Raw genomic sequence first — 23,604 nt, forward strand, 5'->3', positions numbered from 1 at the left:
GAAATATATCTACTTCAGAGGTAGTAAAAAAAAAAGTTATTTTTCCCACACAAAAACAATCTATCAGTACTGAGCTTGCAAATTCTGGCTCACAAAACCATCTCCAACCTATCCTGCACGCCCAGCACTTTTTGTTGGCATCTCTTCTGGCAATGGAACCGTTATTCACTGCACAATGGTGCCCTAAGATCTCAGAAATGTGCATCTTGCCTCTGAAGCTACGTTCTGGGCTCAAAGGCCTGTAGAAATGTATTTATAATACGTTTCTGGGCATTCTCTAGCCGTGCAAACCACAATGAAGATGCTCCATAAAATATTTCTTTCCTGTCACCCCCACACGAGTTCTCACACAAGGAGCCACCCCTCGAGATACACAGGAGCCCTAATCTGGACACGGCCTTTTAGCTGTCCTCTTACTGGCAAAGAAAAGGTCCGAAGGCTCCCTTCCGAGGCGCCAACTTAGCCTTCAGCCTCAACTCGCGCCCAAAGGCTAACAGCGCGACCCGCCCACAGAGCGGAGGGGCGACACCCGCGCAGGACCATTGTCTGCGCATGCGCGGGGCGGGCTTGGCGCAGGGAAGCTCGTCCAAAACCGGCGCGGGAGACCAACGCGCCGGACGGAGCGCGAACCTGGCTTCCCCTCGCTGCCACCCAAGTTCAGCCCAGCTGCAGCCTGTTTACTCACACTCAACCCCAGCGCCGTTCGGCCGTTCCCCCCGGAGTCCTAGCGCCCTCTGAGCGCGCAGCTCCAGACCGGAAGCGGCCTCTGCGATCCAGAGCTCCGGGTCGGGGAAGACTCCTCTTACGGCTCCAAAGCCCGGGCAAGGATGCCGGCCCACTCGGGGGCTCTGAGGAGCAGGCGGCTCGCTTGTTCCCTTTTCCCTCCCCAGTCTGCCAGACGCCCAGCCGGAAAGCCAGCCCCTCAGGGCAGCCGCGTGGTCCGGGGCGCGGGGAGAGCCGGAGGACCCCCGGCCGAGCCGCCCCACCCGCAGCTGGGCGACGTCACGCGGGTGTTCCTGGGAGGTCACGCCCTTCCCTCCCGGCCTGCGGGGCGGCGGCCCTCGGGCTCCCCCGAAGGGTGGGATCTGCGGGCTGTCCCACCGCCGGCAGTGGCGGGAGAGCGGAGCGCAGCGGCTCCGGGAGCCCACGGCTCGCGGCCCCGGCGATTTGGCAGTGCCCTGGAGAAAGCTCAGACCGCTCTGTTCGGGAAGTTCCAATTCCTTGGTGTTAAAGCGAAAGTTACAGATGGGTCTGACAAACACATTTCAGGGAAAAGTCGTGAGAGTGACCTGTACTAAATGGAAAGTTAAAACTAAATGGTGAGGGAACGAACACCGGTTTATCTGACGCAGAGCTCTGCCTTCTAGCTGTTACCTGCAATTCAGTGATGTGACCTGGTAGGACTGGGTGGTGAGGCCCGAGAGCAGAGCGATGTCTGTTTTGCTGAGGTTAAATGGGAAGTCAGGAGAACCTGAAATGAGAAGGAATCAGAAATGACCAGCATTATTTATTGGAACAATATATTAGGTAGTATATCTTTTAAAGTCAACGTTTCCTGTGACAGTAACAACTCTCAGATTGCTAATGTTTTTCTATTTATGCTGACTTCTAAGAGAAGCGTTTTAGCATTAGAAATAACACAAATGAAGGAAATAAACAAAACAGACTAGAATAATTATCTGTTAAACCAGCTCAATACTTTTCTATAATCCTAACACTTGGGAGGAAGACAGGACAATATTTATAAACTTTAAAAAGGGAAGTAGTATTTAGAAAATCGTAAATACAAAATGTTGATTTTAAAGAGTGAATATCACAGCTTCCTGTGATTGGACATAACAGGATTTTCCTGGACCAATTTAGCAATGCTATTGGAACATTGGCATCTTTAAAGGAGAGGGCTGTTGAAACTTCATTAGTCTGTGATAGCAACCATCATTCACTTCCAAATTTTATAAGACTTCATTAATAGACTTTTAGAGAAAAATGGGTGAAAAATTGACCGTGCCATTTTTAATACAACATAGGCATAATTGCTCATATAAATGTTTGTAAAGGAAATAGAGAGTATTTTTTTTTTTTACAAATGGAAAGAACCTATAATGTTTGTCTTTTTAATTTTTATTGGGTGATTTTTTTATTGATTGCTTTTTTTTTTTTTTAGAGAGAGTGGGAGAGAGAAAGAGAGAAAAACATCGATTTGTTGTACTCATTTATGCATTCATTGGTTGATTCTTGTATGTGCCCTGACCCGGGGTGGAACCTGCAACTTGGCTTACTGAGATGACGCTCTAACCCAGTGGTTCTCAAAGTGTGTGCCCTAGAAGATTTCCAGGTGTGCCCTATGGTATTCCAGAGAAATATGTGCCTGTTGGGGACCAAAAAACCAACAGGGTTTTTGGAGTTTAGGTTTTTGAGGGACAGAGGTGTGGGGAATTGGCTGTAAGCTGAGAGCCCAACCCCCCACCTCACTTGCCTGATTAGGTTGCAAAAGGCTGTTAAGCTGTGGTGTTGGATTGTTTACACTACCCCCCCATGTTCCCTGGAAAGACTGGAGGCAAGTTTCTTCTGTCCTTTGGTGTCAAGTTAACATGATATGTATGGTGGGGGTTTTGGATTGATGATTGAACATAAGGAAGGAATTGTCTCTTGAAGTCTTTTGGATTTCTATAAAAGAAGAATATGTGGCTGTAAAGCCAGTAGCCATGGCCACTATCATAGCCGCCTGGCCCATGCAGGTTTGCATTGGAATCTGACAGACAGTAATGAAACAACAGAGCCATGACCTCGTGGGCCAGTAATACACACAGTGGGAAAACACTTCCCTTTCCATTCAGGACTTCCAAAGCCACTGACTTATCCAAGTTTCCTAGAATCAAAGGTTTCTAGCTCACTAGCCTTATTCACCTCTGTTCCCCATCTCCTTCTCTCTGCACAAACTGGCTTCTCCTTCAGCACTCCGCCATCTTGGCTGCTTCTCCTCGCCTTATTCATGTTGTCTTTTTCTGCTCTCCCTACAGCATGGGCTTCTCCTAGAACTGTGATGGCAAACCTATGACACGCGTGTCAGCACTGACACACATAGCCATTTCGATGACACGCGGCTGCATGCGGCCACATACCAGAGAAATATGGGGCCACATGCCGAGAAGGACATTTCATCCTCGGCTCCAGCACAGCCAGGTGCGGTAGCCGAGGATAAAACATTTGCTGTAGTGTAGACACTCCGTGCTGGAGGTCTTAGGCCAAAACAACAGAACTCCGGCACAGAGCGTCTAGTTCTGGGACTTCCGGTTAGGCCGTTAGGGAATCTTTGACCTCACTTCCTGCCGACGAAGCAGGGAGCAGTGGAATGCCGTGGGGGATGCATCTCTGGGGGCCCTGTGATCGCCATTACCAGCAACCACATAACCACAGCAACCATCGTCCAATCTACTGTTCTGGGGTGTGTGGATTTCTAATTGACCATCATTACTGAGATAAGTGAGGGGGAGGCTGGGAGAGGCGAGGGCCTGTGCTATGGGTGCTGTTTCCCGCCATTAGAAATAGCAGCAGCCATCTTAATTTACATAAGATGCAATTTGCAGAATTTCAAGACAGCATCTGGGCTCAAGTGTTTGTCAACTTGAGGTCAAAGCTTGAGAATCTGGAAAGGTGCTGCTTGGAGAATCAAGAGGAGTGCCACTACCAACAGGAAATTTGGAGTGCCTGGAACCAATTACCAGACACATTTAGCACCCTGAAAAATATAGCAATGGCTTTACTCACAATTTTTCCCTCTATGTACTTTTGTGAGACCTTATTCTCAGCGTTAAATAATATCAAAACCAACAAAAGAAACAGATTGACAGATGAAGTTAGTAGCGTTTGCTTGAGTTTGAAGTGTACAAAATACCAACCTTCAATTAAAGATTTAGCCAATGAAATTCAGCAACAAAAAGTCACTAATAGGCAGGTTAGTTAAAGAATTCCCCCTCCCCCTCACTTATCTTAGTTCACGGCACCCCACACAAGTTAAATAATATCAATACCAACAAAAAAAACCGACTGACAGATGAACAAAAAAGTCACTAAGCAGGTAAGTTAAATGATTAGGTTTTGGTTTATTGAATACAGTTATACATTTCAATTATACATTTTTGTTATTTAAACTATAAATATCGCGAAATTATGGTTTTTATCTCGAAGTGACACACCACCCAAGTTATGCTTGGTGTTTTGGCGAATTTTGACACATCAACCTCAAAAGATTGCCCATCACTGTCCTAGAACTTAATCACTCTTCTCATGCTAATCTCAGGAACCCAGAGAGAGCAAGCTTCCGGTCTGCCCCATTTTATAGTGTAGAAATCAAACCTTTAATCTAATATACAAACAAGGAAGTCTCTGATACAAAGTCACTTATCTGAGGCATAATGGGATTCCTCATGAGAGTGCACCACCCCACATCATGCAACAAACAGTCAAGTGTGGGGAAAAGCTTAGTCTTAAAACTAAGCCTCAGGCTATAATGACCGAGCCTGCTTACAGCCTGTCCCCCACACACAATGCAAACTATAAATGAGCAAATATATATCATATTTACAAACATATTTGACCAACATTATTAATCTTTTTATCTTGTTTTAATAGTGTTTTCTATTAGATACTTACAGCACTATGTACTTCCCATCTTACAATTATTGCAGTTTAAACTGATCCTGTCTCTCTGCTAGATCATAAGTTTCTTGAGGTCAAAACCATATTTTGTTCACCTTTTTATCTCCAGAAACTAACTCAGTGCCTGCCAAAAAGTCACTCTGTAGATAAATGAATTGGGCATCACTTGCGGGATTCCAGTTTTTCATGTAGGTGGAGAAAATCTTTGAATTCATTCTTGGCTTGTCTTTATGAGATTCTGTGATGGTTACTTTACCAGTGGAAATGGTGGACATACTCGTAGATATTTGCCTGCAGGAAGGAGCTCTGTGCCCCTACCTGGTTCTGAAGTCCTGAAGAAGTGAGAACATTTTAACATAGAAGCAGCTATTTCAAACCTTTTGTAATACTGGGTTGCTCGTTTTTTTTATGGCTTAGAACAATGCTTCCCAGACTTTTTCAACACTTAGAAAATGAATATTGTGAGAAAAAGATGAGGTTGCTTCCATTCAGAGGCAACAGAAGGTAGGACTCCAGCCAGCCCAGGCCCAGTGCTGCCATTTTGAGGGCTGGGATTTTACTGTCACATCATACCTAAAACCCATTGGAAGCGTAGGATGCTTGTTTAAAAATTGCCTGGTGAAAAGTGAATAAATAAATAAATAAATAAATAAAACAAAAAAGACAAAAAAATGCTTAGTGAAGAGACTAGAGTGATAAATTTTATATTATGTACATTTAACCAGAATAAAAATATTGTGTGGAAACAGTAAAAATGCTAGAATTCTTATCATAAGAACAGGCTGACAGAGGACTTTAAGATAAAAGGGATTGAAGACTAAGATAAAAGAGATTGAGCAGGGAAAAAAAGGGAGTAAAAACTCATCCAGTGATTTTCAACCTTTTTTTTTCATGGCACAAACACACACTAATTACTAAGTTCAGTGCCCCTGACTAAATACAACCATTTTCATCTCATGGCACAAATAAATTAGTTACTAAGGAAGAAGAGGTCAGGGCCCCTTTTTCTTTAGTAATTAGTTTATGAGTGCATGAGAAACAAAGGTTGAAAATCACTGATATAGACAACAGTGTGGTGATTGCCAGGAGTAGGGCATGGGGGAAGAGAAGCTAGTTTGGGGGAAAGATGGTGCTGGACAGAGATGACTTGGGATGGTGAGCACACGATACAGTATACAGATGATGTGTTATAGAATTGTGTACCTAAAACCTGTATAACTTTGTTAACCAGTGTCACCGCAACAAATTCAGTAAAAAGGAAAAAGAAAAACACCCCACTATAGTATACTGATTTTATCTTTTTTAATTTTTCTTAAGTGAGAATCAGGGAGGAAGAAAGACAGACTCCTGCATGTGCCCTGACTGGGATCCACCTGGCAAGCCCACTCTGCCCATCTGGGTTCGCTGCTCTGTTGCTCAGCAACCGAGCTACTTTAGCACCTGAGGCAAGGCCATAGAGCCATCCTCAGCGCCCAGGGCCAACTTGCTCAAGCCCATTTGAGTCATGGCTACAGGAGGGGGAAGAGAAAGAGAAAGGGGGGTGGGTAGAGAAGCAGATGGTCGCTTCTCCTGTTTGCCCTGACTGGGAATCAAACTTGGGACTTCCACACTCCAGGCCAACACTCTACTGCTGAGCCAACCAGCCAGAGCAAATACATATATATAATTTAAAATTTTCTAGTAGCCACATTTAAAAAAGTAAAAAGAAACAGGTGACATTAACTAAATATATTTTATTTAATAACTAAAGTATTATTTTAACATGTAACCAATATAAAAATTTATGAATGAGACTTTCTTTCTACATTCTTTTTCTTTGTACTGATTCTTAAAAATCCAGTGTGTATGTTATCTTTACAGAACATCTCAATTTGGGTTGGCTGCCTTTCAAGTACTCAAAGTCACATGTGGCTATGGCTACTTTATGGGACTACACAGACCTAGCATATATAATGAACAAATGAATATTTAGTGAACAAATGGGGTTATATGGTTTACCTGAACAACCAGGAAAGAGCTGGGACTGGGACAAGGATATCTGATTCCCAGTCTAAGGCTATTTCCGCTATTTGTGCTGAGCATTTCACATCTTTCTCCCATTCCTCACATCATCCCATTCTCATTCTACCCCAGCCGAGAGGGCCTGTATCTTTAGGCAAAAATTTTAAAGTGATTAAACTCATTATGAATACATAATATTGTTCAGCACCCTTAAAATGAACACAGAGGTGAGCTGATTTAAGAATAAGACAAAAGAACTATTGTAAGAATAAGACAAAAAGGTTCTTTGAGAGTGAGGACTTTAAGATAAAAGAAAATTATGTTAACTGTCAACAGTTATATCAACAGGAGCACTCGATTTAATTTTTAAAAAGTTGTTTATAGTAATTACTAAGTGTTGTTTGTGGGTAGGCGTATACATCAACTAATGATCTTGCCCCAAGTGCCAGAATGTTTTGTCTGTGATTTGAGTTGATGATGCCAAGATCAGTTAGATTGATTAGTTTTATAATTGTTTTAAAAGATATATTTAACATCCATGAAGGGTGTCAGTATCACACTTTTTATTTTGACAGTCTTAGGTGGTCATTAAAGTGCCACAACATATTATAGATTATACATGGCTTTCCAACTAGAAAAATTAGCCTTGTATACCCTGGCCAACTTCCAACAAGATAAAGAGCTTTATTTATTTTGATTTTCACTATGGTTACATATACCTTCTTCATTTCCTTTTATAAACCATTAAAGTAGTTTTGTGTTTGTGTTTTTAAAAATCATTCACTTAACTACTTTATTTTACATCAGTAATGGGAAAAATTTTGCTAGATATATACTTTGCCAAATTTAGGAATTATGATTTTATATTTGGTAAAGATAGTACAGTATACAATAAAATTGCCTAGTTGCCTAGGTTTAGATGATGGTGAGCTGACCAAGAATGTTAATGACCTATTATTGCTAAATGATTTATTATCAATGAAAAGGGGCATCATTTTCTTTCAGGTCACCCATTTATAATGTAGTGGCTACTTGGGCAATATTTCATACCTATGTGCATATATATATATATATATATATATATATATATATCTTTTTAATATATGAAGTTTATGAAGCCCAGGACTTTTGTTAGATAGTAAGCTCTGGTGTTTATAAGATTGGCCTTAACGCTTAACTCTGCCAGTTAACATAGGCATTTATAAGAACCTTAGAGCTTAACTGCTGTAGAGATAATAAAAGAATTTAATAGTGATTATTAAGATCCTGACCAGGTGGTGGCACAGTGGATATAGATCATTGGCCTGGGATGCAGAGGACCCAGGTTTGAAATCTGGAGCTCGCGGGCTTGAGCATGGGCTCATCCGGCTTAAGCACAGGGTTGCCAGCTTGAGTGTGGGATCATAGACATGACCCCATGGTCACTGGCTTGATCCCAAAGCTTGCTGGCTTGAAGCCCAAGGTTGTTGTCTTGAGCTCAAGGTCATTGGCTTGAGCAAGGGGTCACTGGCTTAAGTGGAGTCCCCAACCCCCCACCCCACCCCAGGTCAAGGCACATTTGAGAAAGCAATCAATAAATAACTAAGGTGCCACAATGAAGAATTGATGCTTCTCATCGCTCTCCCTTCCTGTCTGTCTGTTCCTCTCTCACTCTCTCTCTCTCTCTCTCTCTCTCTCTCTCATTTAAAAAAAATTACCACTGATCACTAAGATGTAGAATAGGAAAGTGGATTTTATTTTGGGGATATTGAAAAACTAATCTTCACCTTTAAATCTAGTAAATATAGTACTATACTGCATTGTCCTATGTACATAGGTATAATGCTACCATGATGGAAGCTGTGGTTTTAGCTTAGGTAGCTAGTTATTAATAAAGGAAGGGAGCAAAGGGACTCAGACATTAAGCCTAATAGATGAGGGATCTGGATGGGAAATTAAGCTTCATTCACTAAGAAGTCACAAGAGTCACAGGTTCCCCAGGTGACTGCTCCATCCTCTGCAAAGAGGACCTAATCCCCAAAGCGGCTGGGAAGACTTGGTTACTGGTCATTTACCAGGATTATGGAAGGATGGATAAAAACAGCAAGGGAAATCCCTCTGCTGAGCACATGTGCAGTAGAAGCCAAGATGGCACAGGGGGAGGTCCTTCTACTTTGAGGCATGTGCAGTAGGAGCCAAGGTGGAGAACCTAAGTGCCTAGCCAAGGAAAGAATTAGACTGGATGAGGGCATGAGCCTCTGGAAGACCAAGGAAAGATGTTGGATGGGGGAGAACTCTCTATAAACTCTCAAGAGCCAGGGAAGGGATTGGTTAGATTGAAAGAAAGTTTACCCTTTCCCAAGCCTGAGGTAGTATACTCAAATCTTAACAAGGGCCTCCTCTGGGTAGTACACGTTTGTCTGAATGTTCACTGATTTGTTCATTCCTTCTGTCTTTGTAGCAGCCATGCACACCCAAGCATGGGTTCCAAGTGTGGGCTCTAAGCACGGGCTTGGGTGTAGCAGCACAGTGCCAACGATGCACAGCTGGGTACAGAGACTAAGCTAGCCAATTGGGGACAGAGACTAAGCTGGACTAAGCATTGGCATGGACTAAACCAAACTATGGCAGCTTTAGATGCCCTGCCAATGCCTAGTAATGGCACAATACCTCTGGACCCTGGCCCTTCTTCCTGGCTTAGTGAAGACAAGGCTGGAGTTATTCCACAGCCAGATGAAACTAAGCCACCTGGTCATGGAAGAGACATTGGGCACCTGGGAACAGTCCTTAGTGTTTGCTCTACCAACTACACTTCATCCTCCATGCATGGGTCCCTGAAATGCTTTTCTTGAGACTCTAGAACCCTATTTTTACCAGCAACAGTGGGAACAATATTAATTTACAATAATGTAAATGGAAAATATTATGAAAGGTTAACTGTAGGAACAAGTCATTTGGAGTCTATTAATTAAAACATTACTTGACAGGTTCACAAGAGAAAACATGCTTAACATTCACAGCTTTCCTTGGCTAGATAGCGTGACTGGTGAGAGCATCATCCCGAAGCGCCAGTCAAGGCACATGTAGAAACAGATCAATGTGCCTGTCTCTCTCCCTTCACCTCCCTCTGAAATCAATCAATAAAAAAGAAATTAAAAAAATATTCACTGTTTTGTCCACTTCTAAGAATACAATGATTCACGTCTTAAAAGGTAATTTTTCCATCTGTGAATTAATTTATTCACTGCTGGCAAATAGTGATTTTTAATGTACTCATGCTTTAGAAATTACAGCTAGGTCTTCAAACTTGCTCACTGGCTGGCTCCCCCTTCTCCCTCGCCCAGTTTTTCCCATTCACACTATACTTAAGAAAAACACACTTTGTTTAAATATTGAATTTGTGCTTTTCCTAATGCAGATATTAGTCTAAGGTTAAGGCAGCTTTGATAGTTACCTTCAGTTTCAGTCAATACTTCTTTTTTTTTAATTTTTATAAGATTTTATTTGAGCCAAAACTGATGACATAGGCTGGGGAGCAAGTGCTCCATCACCCAATACTTCTCAATTTAACTTAAGTTATAATCAGAAGTATTAGAAATGTATAGTGAAATTAAATTATGCTTTAATTAACTTCATACCCTTGGTGACAATGTGTTTGTAGATGATTGTTTTAACAATCATTGTTTTTACAAACTATGTTTTTGTGGATGTCAAGACTGAAATAAATAGACGTCCTTTTCCTAAATCCAGTATGCTTCTTATATAAAGTGACCATATGCCCTGGCTTAGTAGCAACAGTCCTGGCTGATGTCTGTTGTTCGCTAATTATTAATAGGTCTTCTGTTTACTCTAAAAATGTTCTGGGCCCTGGCTAGATGGCTCAGTGGTAGAGCATCAGCCTGGTGTGCAGGAGTCCTGGGTTCGATTCCCGGCCAGGGCACACAGGAGAAGCGCCCGTCTGCTTCTCCTCTCCCCCTCTCTTTCCTCTCTGTCTCTCTCTTCCCCTCTTGCAGCCAAGGCTCCATTGGAGCAAAGTTGGCCCGGGTGCTGAGGATGGCTCTATGGCCTCTGCCTCAGGTGCTAGAATAGCTCTGGTTGCAACAGAGCAATGCCCCAGATGGGCAGAGCATTGCCCCCTGGTGGGCATGCCGGGTGGGTCCCGGTCAGGCGCATGCGGGAGTCTGTCTGACTGCCTCCCCATTTCCAACTTTAGAAAAAAATACAAAAATAAAAAAAAAATAAAAATAAAAATAAAAATGTTCTGGTTCTAGTTATAAATCATATGGTCAGAAGCTTTAAAGAATTTGAAGTATAAACTAATAAAAAAGGGAAGATTTAAATGACCTTTTATAATTTTTATAGTCAGAAGTATTTCCTTCTCAACTATGTATAGACCTATCAACTCCTTTTAAAGAATATTTTGGTATAGATACTATAAGTCATAATATTATTTGATCTATTGATAGTACTCTAAAATTCTTGAATTTAGAAGTGGATATAAAGTCAAGAACAGTTAGTAGTGGTAAAATACAATTGTTTTTCCTACATATATTCTCTTTAGAATTTAAAAATAACTATGTCATAAAAGCAGAATGGGTACAGTTTTCATCTTTCCACAAAAGCTGAGAATTTAGGTGGTTTGACTAGCATTATATGTACAAACTAGTAGATAAGTCGATCTAAGACTTCAAACCCAATCTTCTTGCTATAAATAGCTATGCTCTTTGTAGTACACCTACTATTTTTGAGGGTAAAATCCATTTCAAACTAATCCTCGGCCTGGCCTGTGGTGGTGCAGTGGATAAAGCTTTGACCTGGATCTCTGAGGTCACTGGTTCAAAACCCTGGGCTTGTCTTGTCAAGGCACATGTGGGTGATGATGCTTCCTGCTCCTTCCCCCCTTCTCTTTCTCTCTCTCTCTAAAAATGAATTTAAAAATCTAAAAAAAAATCCTGTGCTTTTCAAGTTTTAAAAATATATTGGTATGATATTGGTTCGCAAAACCATACAGGTTGCAAGTGTACAACTCGATATAACACCATCCACATACTGAGCGTGCACCCTCTGCCCCCAGCAAAGTCCCTTTCCGTCCCCATTTCCCCCACTCTGCTCACCTCCCCTTTCTCTCTGGCTATTGCCACCTTATTACGTTTTTGAGAGAATCACAAATAAAGTTTCTGAATTTTGATAAAAAATTCCTATTACCTATAAGCTATTTACAGTTCCTGTACATTTTTTTTATTTACTTCAGAAAGCCTTGTTTTATGAGGTTACTAAACTAAAAGAACTTTTAAATTTGATAGCAATTTAAATCATAATTGAGAAGAGAAAAATAAACCGGGCTCTCCCACTGAGGGTTAGAGTAAAGTACCTATTATATGGACCAATCTCAGTTGATATTTTAGAGTTTTCTTGCATTAATAATTGTATTTCTTAATAATTATGGCACACATGCTTTTTACTTGCCTTACCATAGGTGTGGGTATTTGAGAGACAAATATAAATTGACTTCTAATGGAATTAGCAAACATGTTTATACACTGCTCACAAAAATTAGAAGATATTTTATAGCTTCATATTCATTTTGAAATATCCCCTAATTTTGTGAGGAGTATATCAGCCTTTCCCTGGCCCAAGTTGTAGATTTTTCTATGTAGAAAATTTAAAACTAAATAGATTAAAGGGCCTTGAATTATGTGGTAATCTCAGAATGGGCCAGAGAGGAAGTGCTCCAAAAAACTGTTACTGTGTTCTACAATCAATGATGGCACATAGACACATTCCCAGACATGGTACTGAGCAAGTCCTGAGCTGGGAGATAGAACCAGTGTTTCAACTCTGGCCCTATCTCTGATTATCTGCATGTTTCCTGGACAACTCTTATTTTCCCAGCTGAAAACTGAGAATACTCATACTTACTGTATCCAAAGGGGCTATTGCAGGGATGAAATAACATATGTGAAATTTCTTAAAGAAGTCTTCACGGAAGTTTGAAACAGCAAGCAGAATGGTAGGAGAACCTTGCCCATTGGGAGCAGAAGGCATGCGCAAGGTTTTGTTTTGAGGAGTCATTGTGAATCCTGGAGACTGTAAGTATTTATATATAGTAATGTATTTGTATAGGTTGCTATTGGAAAATCAGCAGAAGCTCCACTTAGTTTGTTTGATGAATTCTAATTTTAATTATCCTATTGAGCAAGTAATTTAACTTCTCTGTGCCTCAATTGTTTACCAATGATACGAAGAAAATAATATCTTGGGTATTTCATAGGATTGTTGATAAGACTGAATGATTATATATATACAAACAGTGTAAGAGACTGTCAATCATAGATAAATTTAAGAGCTACAGCTAATCAGAGAGATCTCTCCAATTGCTAGTTAAATAATTATAATGAAATTGTTGAATTGCTATGTAAATTGTAAGAGTCATAATTATAGAAGAGGTTAACTTACATTTTGTTAAGTGCTTTTACATATCTTCTATGATTCACATTATTAAGTTTAAATAAATCATGTAGTAGTATTCTATTGCTATTTCCATTTTATTCCAAGGGAATTTAAAAATCAGCTAGCCTAACCGCAAAATTGCATAGAAAAAAAAAATTATTTGTTTCTTCAGAAATTGGTAGTTGTAAGAAATCATTTAACAGAGATTTATGATCAACTCAGCTTCAAGTCCAATTAAGAAAGTATTGGCGGCCTGGCCGGTTGGCTCAGTGGTAGAGCGTCAGCCTGGCGTGCAGAAGTCCCAGGTTCGATTCCCGGCCAGGCCACACAGGAGAAGCGCCCATCTGCTTCTCCACCCCTCCCCCTCTCCTTCCTCTCTGTCTCTCTCTTCCCCTCCCACAGCAAGGCTCCATTGGAGCAAAGATGGCCTGGGCGCTGGGGATGGCTCCTTGGCCTCTGCCCCAGGCGCTAGAGTAGCTCTGGTCGCAATAGAGCGACCTCCCTGAGGGGCAGAGCATCGCCCCCTGGTGGGCAGAGCGTCGCCCCCTGGTGGGCGTGCCGGGTGGATCCCGGTCGGGTGCATGCGGGAGTCTGTCTGACTGTCTCTCCCCATTTCCAGCTTCAGAAAAATAAAGTGCCACAAATAAAAACTGGAAAAAAAAAAAAAAAGAAAGTATTGGCATAAAATTAATGGTGATCTGGGCTAATTTAGTGAAGACCTGAGCATATTTGATTCTTTCTTTTGAAAATAGTGTCTGTTATTGTTGGCCTTTGTTCATCAGTGTGTATCCCCACTTTTTCTTATTTCTAGGCCCTCTTCAGTTTAATTTCTTTATTTTATCCTTATCAATTTGTTAGTAATTTATCTAACTTCTGAGAAAGAGGGTTATTTTGAAAAAGCATAATTATTTTAATAGTTCAAGTTAAATAAAAAGATAATCAGACTTTTTTATTTATATCTATTTCTTCCTTATTTAGCTCAATAGGTTCTATCATTATGCAAACAAATATGATATTTACTTAATTAAAGCACACAACTGGGCCCTGGCCGGTTGGCTCAGTGGTAGAGCAGGAGTCCCGGGTTTGATTCCCGGCCAGGGCACACAGGAGAAGTGCCCATCTGCTTCTCCACCCCTCCCCCTCTCCTTCCTCTCTGTCTCTCTCTTCCCCTCTCACAGCAGAGGCTCCATTGGAGCAGAGATGGCCCTGGTGCTGAGGATGGCTCTGTGGCCTTTGCCTCAGGTGCTAGGATGGCTCTGGATGCAACAGAGCGACACCCCAGAGGGGCAGAGCATCACCTCCTGGTGGGCATGCCGGGTGGATCCCGGTTGGGCGCATGTGGGAGTCTGTCTGACTGCCTCCCCATTTCCAGCTTTGGAAAAGTGCAAAAGTGCAAAAAAACAAAACAAAAAAACCCACACAACTGGCTGTTTAGTTTTCTATTTTTAAGTTATTCAAGCCTTCCTCAAATGTATTCTTTGGAGTCATGCCGTAGGATCACATTATAGATTATAGTGAATTATTTCTTGTAACCAGACCCTCTTAGATATAGTACAAGACAAACTTGTACTATTCAAAATTCTGTGTTTCACTATAATAAGAAGTTACTTGAGGGTTCAATGTATTCAATCTGTTTTTACTATAATTTTACCAGTATAAACTTAAACAATAGTTTTTGGATCCATGCTGGACACAGAGTATTTTCAGAGTATATATTAATTGTTCATTTTGCTGCTATTTGGCCCTTTAAAAATTGGCAACCAAATTTAGGAAATGAAATGTAGCTTATTAGAAAATACCTTTCTCGAGGAAGATCGAGTTTCAGTGCATCTCAGGTTCTGTGGGAATGGATTAAATACATCAGACAAAAATAGGCTCAAGTCCCTCACTTTCTATTAGAAATTACTGTATTCCTTTCTCAGAAAATCCATTTTAATTATATAGTGTGTTAAAATTATATTGACCAACTAAGGAAAAAGCAGTTTGAGCATATTTGTCCTGTAATGGTGATGGACTGGACACCTTTCGGGCCCTGCTTACTCCAATCATTACAGTGGTAACCAGATTCGGGCAGGTGAAACCTGACAACCCCCTCACCTGGACTTTCTGTCCCCGGGGCTTCATTCACTGAAGCCTTTGGAAATATAAGCACAACATGAAAATGTGAGAAAAATAACAACTCATTAGGCAACCCTTAACTGATAGAAGTCAGAACTGGTGGGTAAATGTTCCTTGTTCATGTCTTCAGTTTCATGGCTCCTAAGAATGTGCTGGGATTGAGCCTCAATTGCTGAGAGTGGGGAATGAGCTCCAGAATGGACTCTTGCACTGGCCTTCCCTCCCTCCCTGTTTCCTTCTCCTAATCCCCCATTTTTCTTCCCTGAACATGTGCATTTGGGGCTACTTTTCTGATAGTGATAATGGTTGGATTTGAAGAAACTCATTTTCTTATAGGCAAGAGAACCTTTTCTTTTGCTGCTTCCTAAACTTTATTGGATATCAGCATAATCTAGAAAAATATGTAAATATGCAGACTTATAGGACCTATCCACCAGAGATTCTAATGTGATATATCTAGATAGATTTTAGCAGTTGGCCTTTTATATTTTTTAGATTTCATGTATAAGTGAGATCATATAGTATTTGTCTTTCTCTCTCTGACTTACTTTACTTAGCAAAATGCCCTCAAAGTTCATCCATGTTGTCTCAAAATCCTGTCCCAAATGGCAGGATTTCTTTCTTTTTATGGCTAAATAATATTCCATTGTATGTTATGTATGTGTATTTCACAGTTTTCAGAAATCTGCCTTTTTAATAGGCATCTCCCAGGTGAGTCAGATGGTCAGTGGTTCAGAGACTACACTCTGAGAAACATTGTGAAATTATTATAGTAGTAATACTGCTGGCTGTAATCTATGACTATTAAGTAACTTAAAATGAACTGACTCCACAGGGTCTGAATTACTATCATAGTACCATTAATCATATGTTTTAATAAACTAAGCTAAAACAACAGACTGAGAAGTCAGATTCAAAGGACAACCCAATTTTTATTTCAGAGTCACTGTGGTCTTCCTTTATAGAAATTTGATGTGATATTACTTACTTGGCTTTAACATTAGTATTAACATGTGGTTTGTTATGACACCAGGGAACTGCTGAGAATTTAATTTACGCTAGATGTGTTTAATGTGTGCTAACTGGTGGAACTAGAAAAGGTCATTCATCTCAAAGAAGTAAATACTCACATCTTAGAAAGTAAAACTGTAAGAAAAAGAAATTGATGTCAAACGGGAAAGGACTGAACAACTTTTCTTACTGAATGGCCTGTAGATAGGTTCTGTTCTAGCCAGATTCTGGGTCCAGTATACAGGTTTCTAGCCTATAGATAGGTTCCAGTGGTTAGTTCTATATTAGAGCTAAAAAACAAAACAAAAAAAAACAAACCAGGGCCCTGGCTGGTTGGCTCAGCGGTAGAGCGTCGGCCTGGCGTGCAGGGGACCCGGGTTCGATTCCCGGCCAGGGCACACAGGAGAAGCGCCCATTTGCTTCTCCACCCCTCCCCCTCTCCTTCCTCTCTGTCTCTCTCTTCCCCTCCCGCAGCTAAGGCTCCATTGGAGCAAAAGATGGCCTGGGCGCTGGGGATGGCTCCTTGGCCTCTGCCCCAGGCGCTAGAGTGGCTCTGGTCTCAGCAGAGCGACGCCCCGGAGGGGCAGAGCATCGCCCCTGGTGGGCAGAGCGTCGCCCCTGGTGGGCATGCCAGGTGGATCCCGGTCGGGCGCATGCGGGAGTCTGTCTGACTGTCTCTCCCCGTTTCCAGCTTCAGAAAAATACAAAAAAAAAAAAAAAAAAGTACATATACTTGTTTCTGAGCAACATTTGTTTAAAATTTTGTTAGACAGTTGCTTGGAACGTGACTTCAAAAGAATTTAACAGATCACTAAAATGCTATATAGATGGTATGTATGATTTAGTTCTAATTACCAATATATTATTGAAAGTTGATTCGAATATTAATATTTTCAGAAAAGTGAATGATCGTATCATCTTAGACTGTATCTCATCAACTTTTAGTTAGGAGACCCCTACTCTCCAAGTATATGTTAAATGAAAATTTTTATAGAAGACCTCATCACAGAATTCTCTAAATTACTTCAAAAATATTGTACTTTATAAAAGCTACATAAAGTTATTAATCTTGTATTCCTCAATGTTTCAAAATTCATTCAGCAATTTATTAAATTTAAAATGTTTTTGTGTTGGAAGGAAATTTTTTTCACTCCTAAAGTAAATCTTTTTTTTTTTTTCACAGAGCCAGAGAGAGGGATAGACAGGAACAGAAAGATGAGAAGCATCAATCATCAGTTTTTTGTTGCGCATTGCGACATCTTAGTTGTTCATTGATTGCTTTCTCATATGTGCCTTGACCGCGGGCCTTCAGCAAACCGAGAGTAACCCCTTGCTTGAACCAGAGACCTTAGGTCCAAGCTGGTGAGCTTTTTGCTCAAACCAGATGAGCCCGCACTCAAGCTGGCAACCTCGGAGTCTCGAACCTGGGTTCTTTCGCATCCCAGTCGGACACTCTATCCACTGCGCCACCGCCTGGTCAGGCTAAAGTAAATCATTTTAAAACCTATAAGCAAAAAACTTTCAAGGGAATAAACAAGATAGAACTTTGAAACTAAAAATTTACCATGCAAGTTCTATTTTTATTTTGTCAGTAATAAGAACTTCTAAGATAATAGTGTAATGATTACTTTTAAGGCTATATGTCTTTAGCATGATAAGCCATAATGTTCTCTGTTTCCTGGTTCATTTTTTGATGCATAGTAGGTTTGGTTGTTAGTCCTGAAGTTTCCAAATTAGTTACAGAGGATCCCTGATTTATGGTCTGTTTTAAGATTTCTTTTTTTTGGCTTTCTGATGCAAAGCAATGTGCATTTAGTAAAAACAGTACTTCAAATTTTGGACTTTTCTAGGGCTAGCAATATGCAATACTATACTCTCCTGTGATGTTGAACTTCCAGTTAGACATGTGGTCACAAGGGATAAGCAACAGATACTCTACAGTGTGCTGTGAGTATTAAATCTATTTTCAACTTAAAATATTTTCAACTTTTGATGGGTTTATCAGGCTATACCCCATCATAAGTTGAGAAGCATCTGTATTTACTATATATAGAAACACTTAAAAAATATCTTTGAAATTTGTGGTACTCCTTGCCTTCCTTTCAATTCACTTTAAATCTGTGAAAATAAATGCAAGTTAAATACTAATTTAATGAATTGTCACATAAGATTAAATTGTTTATGTATAATAAGTTTTAATAAGAATATATAATTAGTGGGCATAATTGGTAAGTGGTACCTTTGTCTTTAGGTATGTTATCTACATACAAGCTTTATATTTAAGAGAAAAACAAAATTCATTTATCATGAATATAAATCTAAATTATCAGCACAAAGCTTCTTTATACAGCAATTAAACATATTTCAAGAAATTAAAATTGATTGCAAGAGCTCAGTAAGATCTGTTTGTGTTATAAGTGGATCTGTTTGTTGGTTCTAATATTAAGTTATAACCTATATCCTGCTCTTAGGTCTTAGAATGTTTTGTCACAGAATTCTGAACTCCCTTCTGATTAATTATATATATATATATATATATATATATATATATATATATATATATATTTCATAAGTACCTTGCATGTGAACTTTGTTCATAATCAATTAATGAGTCTGAGACTAATTTAACATTATTTTTTTTAGAAAATATTAAATCTTATTCTGTCTTATTATACCCAAAACATGTTGGAATTACTCTCCTTATCATTTACTCACAAGGAAATGCAATATAAAACAACATTGACCTCCAGTAAATTTAATTTGGAAGAGAATCTTTTAGAGGAAAATAACGTATTCTAGAGCCCTGAAAAAAATAATTGAATTGATCGTAGAAAGAGCATAATCCTTAGAGCATATAGAAACTTGGACAACGACGTCTCTGTCATAGAAGATAATAGATATAAAATGCCTTTGAGAAACTCAGGTAGTGGGCCCATGTAAGGTGTAATTTGGTTGATCTATGAACTTTTCTTTGGTATAGATGATTGAAATTTTAATTTTTCAAAATTATTGAAGCATTTTAATAACTTTGATATATTGCTCTCAAAATATGTTTAACAATGGCTTCTTGTTGCTTTAGTTGGATTCAGTTATATGAGTTTCTAATTTTTTAAATTTAATATGGTTAAAATATTTTTCAACAATAAATCTTAATGCTTTCCAAGGTTGCTAATTTAATTTTTATGTCTCTGAAAAAAATAAAATGTATATTCTAAGTTAAGCTTTGGCTTCTCTTACTCAGCTATTTGTTGAAATTTATTAAATATTCTATTAATGAAGTAGAAATGATATTGACATTTGCTGTACCTAGTGTGTTTAAGAACTGTACTATATGTTTGGCATACTATATATCATGTAATCTACCCAACAGCTCTTAAAGAATGGTATTAGTTTTCTTAACTTACAGATGGAGAAAAGAGAACTCAGAGGTTCAATGATTTCTAGCAGTAAACTAGTTTGTAGCAGATTCAGTATTCAGACCCATTTCAATTTGGCTCAAAAGTCCATATGTTTTTCAACATACTATCCTTTCTGTTTACTGTAAAGATAAGACAATGGAAGTGATTACTTTCCAGAGTCTCTACTTGGACTGAACTAAATTTACCAAATTTAGAAGCATCCCTCTGAACCAGCCTTGCATTCTTGCAATATACCCCACTTGTTTGTGGAGTATAATTTTTTTAATATACTCTATTAAAACATTTCATTTCATTATTAAAAGAAGAAGAGGGAGAAAGAGAAGAAGAAGAAGAAGAAGAAGAAGAAGAAGAAGAAGAAGAAGAAGAAGAAGAAGAAGAAGGGGAAGAAGGAAAGAAGAAGGACGAGGAGGGGGAATGGGCAAGAGGAGGAGGAGGAGGAGAGAGAAGGAGAAGAAGAAGGAGGAGGAGGGGGAGGAGGAGAAGAAGAAGAAGGGGAAGAAGAAGAAGGGGAAGAAGAAGGAGAAGAAGAAGAAAAAAAATAGTAAGACTCTCTCAGGTAAGATGTTTCCCTGTGAAAAATATAAGGTTAGGAGAATTATCATTGAGTTCTAAGAATCAAAGTTGAAATTTTTGAGCCTTTGGTTCTCAAGTCTTCTATTATTCCTTTTTCTTGGAATTCTTCAAGTTAAAAACATTCAAAGCATTTTTGAGTACTTGTGTGCAAAGCACTGTATTAAGAGCTCACTCCTTAATAACAAGTTCTAGTGCCTCTAACATGGGTTTTGAATCCTGCAATTCTGGTCTTCATAACCTTATTAAAATTTTCTTGTGAGTTCTAACCAAATTTTAGGTAGCTTTCTGGGAAAATCCTACACTGTGTCCATATAGGAGTGACTGAAACAATACAAAAATACATACATACATATATACATTCTAAGAAAATAAAAAATTGAGATAGTTTAAAGCAATATTAAGTCAGAAAATGATAAGACCCCCAAATATGAAGGAATGTGAGGTACTCTTATCAGTTTGATATAAAATTTTATAATGGCATTAAGAGACTAAGGTTTGAAATAGTAATCACCTTCATTACCAATGGCAACTCCATAAATTTATCCACTATGCCACAAAAAGATTGGGAGCAATAATGACATAGATTAAAATATAAATGCAAATAATTTCTTAGTTCAGCAAAGACTCATTAACATAACTCTGCAACACAATTTTATCTTTGTACAAATCCTTTAGGAAACATAGATAAGATTTCATGTAGCATTCAGAAGAGTCAATGTAGGGTAGTGAAAAAACTTTTAGTCTGGGTTGGTATTCAGGAAACTGAGATGTTCTGGTCCCAGATCTACCCTTAGATTAGATAGTAGTGATTTAGCTACATCTTGGGACTTTTCATTCAACTCAAGCATGAGAAGTTGTATTCATTAGTTATCTTTAAGAGTCCTTCTAGCTCAAAACTATTATGATTCTAATTGTTTTTTTGGTAGGAAACACATGAAGATATTCAGGAAGAGAAGCAATTACTGTTGTTAAGAAAGCTAGCACTGTTGACAAAAAGAGTCATTGTATGAAACTGTGTGGCTAGGAATAAAGACAAAGGAATGTATCCCCAACTAGACTTGAAGAATGAAAAGATTTTTAAATCACTAGAACACTTTTTGACCTGGGGCCTGAAAAAATTTAGTGTTGTGTAAAATACACACACACACCAACAAAAGCACAGACTCCTAATCTGATTGATAAATCTATATAACCTTACTTTTAATCAAAGTATCAAAATGTATCAATATCTTAAAGGAATCAATTTATAGAAAATATATAAAAAGTATTTACTAAAATTTCCATATATGTGAAACTAAAAATCCTATTAAATGAGAACTATAAAATCCTTCTCCAAAATGTAGAGTTAAGCTTTAAATATTTATTATCCATAGATTTTATATGAAAAATATATCTAGCTCTTAAATAGGTTTCTCAAAACCATAAACAAAAATACTCAGTAAAGTGCAATCCTAAATTAAGTTTATTTTTAAACAATAATCCCTGTATTTAAACACCATATAGTTTAAAAACATCTGCATTACTATATATAGTAGATTCACTAGAAACACTAACAGTATACTCTTTGATGTATACCTATATCTTGCCTGAAAACTTATTGAAAAGAGAAAAATTCAACCAACTGAAAATTTTTATCCATATTCCTCCCAAATTGTCAGAATACAGTTTATGCTGAAAAAAAATAAATTTTAGTCTGCTGAATCAGCACATTCTTTTTGCAGATTCAACATCACATGGCTTTTTAGAAGTCTAGCTGAATTACCAGAAGTTTTATGCAGAATTGCTTTGGAGAGTAGGATTAAAAAGCATCCAAAGGATTTCCCTGAAAAAAAAATAAAATTTCATCTGAATATTTAATCTCACCTAAAAAATCCTTTGCTAACATTCTAAAGAAACCTTGTACCCTTTGAGTTTGAACAAAGTGAGGACACTAGAGACAATGAAAAGAATGCATCAGCCTTGCTCAGTTCAAGGCAAAGTTATATTAAGATGGCCTACAGATAGCTCTTAACAGGAGAATATTCAGTATAAATCCATAAAAATAGGTCAACTGTTACATTAAATCTAATGCCCAGAAGATTTGTGCATTGAATTCAATCTACTATTAAGGGGGTAGTTTAGTATGCCAAAATAAATCTAAAGGGATTGACAACTTCCATTTTAAATGACACAAATTAATAAAATAAATTAATTGGATCCATGAAAGATATAATGTCATTATTTTAAAATATAAAAGAAAGGAAGATCAAAATTTTCTTTTAATCCCAAAAGTTTTTCGGATGTAATAAGGCATGACTAAAACCTGTCTTCATTCCTTTCTGTTCAGCTCAGTGAGTGTTTTTGAGTTCTAATAGTTAATCAGTTACCAGATTCCACATCTTTGTTTTTCACACTCCTCAATTCTTGCTGTGAATTGTTCCTCTTAGTGTACTTAGGATCACCAAGGAAGCCAACACCTTCTTTTTATACCTTAAAAAAGCAATTATTATTTCATCCACAATTAGATTTACCATTTAATAGGCAACAGCCTATAAAACATAATAGTGTATTAGCAAAGAAATAGATGCTTGAGATGAATCATTAATAGAGGAAATATATTTAGCAAAATTATTCAACTCATTTTCTAAATGGCTGTAGCCATGTTCAACTTACAAAAAAAAGTATAGCAAAAGTGTATTATATACCAAATAGCCTTTATCCAAACAAATCAGTGAACATATATGCAAGTGTTACAAAACCATATCTAACCAACTTTACGTAAAAGGTGCAAAGCAGGTATTATCATGTTAAAAATAGATAGCTTCTTAAATATCATTAAATTTAAGATTCATAAGTGCAGAGAAAAATTGAAAAATATTTTAAAAATTTTATTCACTTACCCTTTAGTTTATTTGGAAAACTGCTCTTGGTCAAAAGCAGAAGATGTTTCACTGCTAACTTTCTCTGAACAATAAATCAGTGGAAGCCACCTCTCTGGACCATGCTAGAGTCTGCTAGACACTACTGCTATGTGGAAGAGTTCCGCTGCATCTAAGCTATATATGGTGTGCAATGGATAACCTAATATGCCTTTCATTTAACTGGCTGGGCAGGTTTCTACAGTCTGTGGAACATGGAATCAAACCAGAATATGTTGGCATAACAGGCCAGTCAAACCGGTTCTTCTGTCGATCCAGAACTCGTCCAACCAGTCTGCATCAAAGGCTAGCCCAACAAGCTGCAGCGGCTCAGCTCTGCTAAACTTGTACAGGGTGAGTTATCCCTACCTGCCTTCAACTCCCAACAAACTGCTCAGAATGTTGTAGCCTCCAGCAAAATAATTCAGAGTTCTAGTGGGAGGGGAGATCTGAGTCAGGCATAGCAAGAGTCCATTGTTATAAACCTCTCATTGTGG

At 38.7% G+C, this 23,604-nt stretch overlaps 1 protein-coding gene across 4 annotated transcripts in view; it reads right to left on the reverse strand.

The window, feature by feature from the left end:
* The window catches only part of RBBP8 (RB binding protein 8, endonuclease), a 107,454-nt gene extending 84,200 nt beyond the window's left edge, over positions 1–23,254 (reverse strand). Inside the window, exons 1-3 of one of the 4 annotated variants that reach the window (XM_066352537.1) lie at positions 23,090–23,254; positions 14,889–14,927; positions 1,375–1,471 (exon numbers count right to left, since the gene is read on the reverse strand). The gene's annotated coding sequence lies outside the window, so the exon portion shown is untranslated. Of the gene's footprint in view, positions 1–417; positions 521–685; positions 977–1,374; positions 1,472–14,888; positions 14,928–23,089 lie in introns of those variants that run through there. The other 3 variants (XM_066352535.1, XM_066352536.1, XM_066352538.1) reach the window with 3 other exon arrangements.
* Positions 23,255–23,604: the final 350 nt, after the last annotated feature.

The sequence above is a fragment of the Saccopteryx leptura genome, chromosome 11 (genome assembly GCF_036850995.1).
Source record: "Saccopteryx leptura isolate mSacLep1 chromosome 11, mSacLep1_pri_phased_curated, whole genome shotgun sequence".
Taxonomy (NCBI): domain Eukaryota; kingdom Metazoa; phylum Chordata; class Mammalia; order Chiroptera; family Emballonuridae; genus Saccopteryx; species Saccopteryx leptura.